This window comes from Protopterus annectens, chromosome 1.part0 (genome assembly GCF_019279795.1).
Source record: "Protopterus annectens isolate FY-2018-M chromosome 1.part0, PAN1.0, whole genome shotgun sequence".
NCBI classification, from domain to species: domain Eukaryota; kingdom Metazoa; phylum Chordata; order Ceratodontiformes; family Protopteridae; genus Protopterus; species Protopterus annectens.
In genome coordinates, this window is record NC_056725.1 from 1154171627 (window position 1) to 1154178011 (window position 6385).

The 6385-nt window shown below is 38.2% G+C and overlaps 1 protein-coding gene across 1 annotated transcript in view; it reads left to right on the forward strand.

The window, feature by feature from the left end:
* The window catches only part of PRDM1 (PR/SET domain 1), a 638020-nt gene that overhangs the window by 125635 nt on the left and 506000 nt on the right, over nt 1–6385 (forward strand). The window lies entirely within an intron of this gene.

A 6385-nucleotide genomic window follows, 5' to 3' on the forward strand; every position in this document is an offset into this window, starting at 1 on the left:
ACCCACACTGTGAAAGTAGCAGACTCTAAATACAACTTCAGACCAGTGACAAGTGGAGTACCACAGGGTTCAGTCCTAGGTCCTCGCCTGTTTGGTATCTACTTCTCTGGAATTCAGGCTAACACAGAAGGTCTTTGGCTAACAAAGTTCGCAGATGACTGCAAACTAGGAGCCATAATCAAATCTCCTAACAATGTGGATATCCTACAAAAGGGCCTCACTGAGACAGATGCCTGGTGTCATCCCTTTTGGTAAAAACTCTGTACCCATGAACTACCACATAGGCGGTAGTCTACTTAACACAGAAAGTGTGATAATAGACCTTGGGACACAGGTGGACAGTAGTCTCTCCTTTGATAACGTTACGTCCGTGTAAACGAAACTTAATCACCTCACCACAGTAGTCAGGAAATCCTTCTACGTGGCACACCTCATCACAAAAGGTTTCTCATCCAGGAAAAAAGAGGTCATTGTTCCTCTCTACTCATCACTCATTAGACCCATTATAGAGTACAACGCCTCTTTTGGTATGTACCTCACAAGACATCTACAACAACTGGAAAGGCCACAGAAATACCTCACAAAGAGGATTACCAGCCTCAAACAGATGCCCTACACAGACTGTCTCAAAAAACTCCAGCTTTACTCTGTCGCATATCGCCTACTCAGAGGCGATCTCTGCCTTACATGCAAAGCTATGTCAAACCCAGAGCTGTTGGACATGCTCCACATAAAGAAATCCCAATCCCTCTGAGCTACATGCTCTAGGGACCTAAACCTTGTCACCACAATAAACAGAACATGCTGGAGGGATAGATTCCTATCTCAGAGACTTCCCATACTCTGGAACAAACTACCTATCTATATCAAACAAACCTCCTCATTAGTACTCTTCAAGAAAAATCTCGATGATTGGATGGGAGATAGGAAATTCACCCCGGGGATCACTTCTATGGCTCTGCTTGACAGGGGCACAGGAAAATAATTTTCTTGGGTGGCAAAAGCCAGGGTACTGTTTGGCTTGGCTTATATAGGCCCTAGGGCCAATAGCCTAGTTACCTACCTATGAACAGTATAATACAAATTATGCATGGTGTTACTTTCAGAAACAGTAAGTGGTCACTGTGCAATGAAACTGGTTAAAAGATGGCTCCCTTTACTGGACTGCTAGCAATCAGAGGGGACAGTAACCCAAAAAAAAGACTCCTCCAAAACTTATTTTTAGAAACACCTTGAACTCTCTCAGGTATCAAGAATGTATTGGCATCCCAGGGTGGGGGGCAAGGGGGCAAAAGTTGCTGCACCACCATGTAAATGGCTTCTATCCTGAAGTCTGATGTCAGTGTTTGATGCTGCAGATCTGCACTCTACAGTAACACTCCCTTGCGCAAAGTACCAACATAGAATATATTCCTGAGGTATTAGTTTTAAGCCACTGGATAATAGCATTAATTATTGTTTGACCACAGTCAGTCTTAAAGTTACCTATGGGCACTGCCATTTACCCACACAAGGCATGTAATCTTTAAACTTTGAGTAAGCCATCTAAAACAACTTGAAAAGGTGCAGTGATTTATAATTAGAACATTCCTACTAATTCACAACTCAAACTGTTCAGAAATGCTACAGTTGCCATCATTATGTTGTTCATAGGTAGGTACTAGGCTATCTGCCTGAAGGCATTTATAAGGCTAGCCAGAATGTATTTGCTTTTGCCGCCCCCTTAGATTAGTTCCCTGAGCCTCTGTCCAGCATTGCCACTGAAGTGATCCCGGGTTAAACTTTCTGTTTCCCATCCACTTATCAAGGTTTCTCTTGAAGAGCGTTAGCGAGGAGCTCTGGCTAATGTAGATTGGAATCTTGTTCCAAAGCATGGGAAGTCTCTGGGACAGGAATCTATCCCTCCAGCACGTCCTATTTATTGTTGTGGTGAGGTTTAGATCCCTAGAGCTTGTGGCTCGAGGGGATATGGTTTTCTTTAGGTGGAGCATGTCCATCAATTCTGGGTTGGACATGGCCTTGTATTACAGGGAGATATCACCTCTGAGTAGGCGGTATGCAACCGAGTACAGCTGGAGTTTCTTCAGTTGAGCTGCATAGGGCATCTGTTTGAGGCCAGTGATCCTCGGTGAGGTATTTTTGTGGTCTTTCCAGCTGTTGCAGGTGTCTTGTAAGGTACAGTTAACAGAGTACTGAATAGTATACTGTATAGACAAATGGGTCAAATCAGAGTGGTATAAAGAGACAATGTGATTTCTCTGAACGTCACTTATAGAGTTACTTGGGATACAGAGTATGCTATTTTTACTTTGGTGGATGCACACTGGTCAGAGTTTACTATTGGTCTTTATCCCTAGTTCTTTAATCATGGCAAGAATTTTATTGATTTGGTAATTTATTTTATAGTTCTGTTATTATTTATTTTATTTTATTTGACACTTGTTCACCGGGCTAGTCCGACTGAGCCAAAGCCGTTTTTCAGCAGAGGCCCAGGGAGAAAAGTTTCACAATTACAAAAATCAAGTAGAAAAATGAAATCTCAGATACATCAAAAATTAAAGTGAATATATATAATATAAAACACATAATTAACAAATCCAGATAGTATATACATTTTTACATCAATAAAATCAATCTGCATAGTCCTTTCAGAGAGTAAGTCTTGAGTACATTAATTTATGCCCTTTTTTCTTAATCTCATGATTTTAAAGTACTGTACCAGGTATAAGTTTCTGTAGTTCCCTGTTGCAGGTAGCCTAATAATAAAAATAAATATCAGTAATGAAGAAATGTGACAAAGTTATATGTATGTGTGTCTGTTTACTTCACTTTTATTAATGGAGGTAGTGCACCAATCAAAGAGGACCTGTTTAATCCACAGCCCTGGAGTTATACTAAGGTTGAACATAATATATACATTATGCATTTAATGTTTTGTATACTGCATAAATATGAATTTAGTACATTAGTAACAGCAAATATAGAAGGACTAGTTCTGTGTACAATAGCAATTAATGATTTCAGTAGTATTTGATGACATAGAAAGAATTTACAGTGGGCATCAGATTTGCCCAAGATGATATTTACATGATGAAATAACTTGGTTTATGAACTGAAATTTGGTGTGTATTTGGCATTGCTTTTATCTCATATTACTAGCTCTGAATTTTCCTGAAAGTTTGAGATACAGTGATAGTATGTGTTTCAACAAACAAACACTACCTCCTAAGTATGTATGCCTTTATTTATTTGTTTAAGACCATTTGTTAACTGTAATCAGAGCTGGATCTTGGTCAAATGGGGTCCTAAAACACTCGTAGCTGAAACCACCAGAAGAAACGTCAAAATACTTTTATCAAAACACAGAAATTTGCGCTTCCGTCCAGTGACCATCACCAGACTTCATCAGACAACTTCAAACACTCCAAGCCCTTCTTTATATACAAACTTTATAAAACCATTTAGTATAACAGCCAATGATCACATTAATAACTTTGTTGTTACAGTTAATCATTAAATAGTCATTACTCCTGAAAGCAAGTACTAAACACCTAGATTACCCTGTTACACTTGTTTTTGTTGTTACTATTATTAATATACTCAGATGGTTAACTGTAACAACGAAGTAATTAATGTGATAATTGGCTGTTATACTAATTGGTTTTATAAGGTTTGTATATAAAGAAGGGCTTGGAGTGTTTGAAGTTATCTAATGAAGTCTGGTGATGGTCACCGGACGAAAGCGCTAATTTCTGTGTTTTGATAAAAGTATTTTGACGTTTCTTCTGGTGGTTTCAGCTACAAGTGTTCTGGTCTTAGATTTTACTGATTTGCTGTTTTCTTAGTTTCAAATGGGGTCGTAGGCAAAGTAATGGTCTGCCCCTCACCCCCCTTACAGCCGTACCAATATGTGCCATTACTTGGCTGTCTCTTCTCACTTACCATAAAACACTGTACAAACCTGAGATTTGGATTTAATTTACAGCTATTTCAAATTTCACATCAAAAACACTGGCAGCCATTTGCTGATCCAAACCAAACAGTTTTACAATGAAACAGACTTAACCATGAGCATTGAGCAATAGCAAACAACTTTTTCCTTGAAAATCACATTTATTGAAAGTGCATCTAACATAACACTCTGTTAAAGTACATAACATACGCTGGGACTCACAGTAGAACAGCATATAGTGAAGCACTGATTATTGGTTGTGAAGGGCACATGAATTCAGAAGACAAACATACAGTGCATTTGCTAACAGGTTAGGACAGCCTTCTGGATGCAAGTGTCCCTTTCAAGTAGCAGCTTAGGTGCATTGTCTGATGAATTGACTCTGTTAGAGTTGGACAATAGACCAATGAAGGCTGAAGGAATCAAATCCTGCACTACAAATGCAGCTCATACCCTTTCTCATCCCTACAGACTGTTGAAGCCCAACATAGTGAAGTCCACACTTGTGGGCCTACAAAAAGACAAGGTTGATTAAAACTGTATTCATACTTAATATATTAACATTAAACTCAGACTTCATGCTGTGCAGTTTATTCACAACTAGATAATAAAAACAATGTCAGTAGTCAACAAAACAAGGAAATTATGGATCATACCTAAAGAACATGGCCCATATGATTATGATCCTATTTCCTACAAGAAATTCCTTCCTTTACACCATAAATTACATTGTTAAATAAATATGGGTTGCATTAACCAAACATTCATACACTTAACCATCAATTTTAGCTATTTACATTGTTATATACCTCAGATATCAGCTTGAAGACAAGTGAATGAATGCATTCATGAAAAATGGGCAAGAGATTTCTCCACTCACTGCTGTAAAAATCATATTATGGAGCTCATTGCAACCACCCCCCCTGCCCTTTCAGCTTCTTAGATCAAATCAGAAGCAAATATTGAAAAATCAGGCACAGACTTTAAATATTTCTATTATATACTTAGAAAGTTACCAGAACAAAATGTTTTGCATTAGCAAGCATTTTCTGGAGGATGCAAAGTCTAAACCTCATTCTTGCCATTATTTAAATGATTGCAGTCCACAATAATTTGCCAAAAAAGTGACAGACCTTACAAGTAAAGGTTAAAAATGCCTTCTCAGCTTCTTTGCTTAAAAATTCTGGTTAAAGCCAAAAGTAATGAAGGCCCAAATTTTAAATGCAATTTTCTTTTATCTATTTGTTACCCAGTTGCAAGTGTTCAGGGATGTCCCAGGAGCACAGTCTTTGTGACTTGCTCAAAGGCACACAGTAGGCAAATGGAGGTGGAAGGAATCAAACACCCTGTACTTGATTAATGTAATTTTTAAGTGAGAATTAATATTCAGTAAGCTGTTAATTTCTGTAGCCATTAGAAGATTGCAGTTTACCATGAACACAGACTCTTCCTGTTATTTTTAAAGGGTATGCAACATTTTAAGTTTCCATCTACAAAATGTGGAACACTTCCCCTCATAATGTGGAGCAAATGGGCAAAATGTGGTATACCTAATGACAGCAAACTAACAACTTTAACTAAGGAGCTCATATGATGGTCAAGATGTGTTATTTTGGATCCACTTTTCTTTATCAAAATGACATAATCTCAAAAAAGAAAAGTAGGACCCCACTTCCAAGAAAGTGCACTTCAACGAAAGTGCACTTTCTGGAAAGTCTATTCACCGAATTGGTAAAATAAACAAAGAAAACACAGTTTTCCAGGGGGGGCAAGCCCCCCTGCATCCCCCACACCCCCCACTACTTAAATATACTAACTCTGAGATCACACTACAGTGGAGAAAAGGATATATTTCCTTCTCCCCATTGTACCATGCTTCAGTGAATCGGGTTTTGCGAAAGTGCACTTTCGATGTAGTGCACTTTCGCTTAACTGAGCTTGACCTTCTTTTGTCGATAAACTGTGTTTTTGACAAACAGAATTAGACCCATTATTTTGCACTTATAGCAATTATTTGGACAAATTTTATTATGGTTCATTATTATTTACCATGCATGTCAGTTAAAAAAAACTTACCACTGAATGGTGAGACCAACTCTTTCAATGTGGAACAGCAAAAGAACATGGACAGTTTAAGACACAAAGTGAGGAACATTCCTTATCATGAGGTACATTATGACTGTACATAACAAACAAGAACTACCTGTCAATTTAATAACCACATTGCATAAACATGGGGTGGGGGTTACTGCAGTACTCCTACATTTACTATTTGTGTCTTTATGGCTTAAACTGTGGCCAGCATCTTAATTTTCAATTCAGTGGAAATTCCATTTCATCCTATAGGTTTATAGCTAGGTACTAGGCTATTGGCCCTAGGGCCTATATAAGCCTAGCCAAAAAGGTACCCTGGCTTTCGCCACCCAGGAAAAA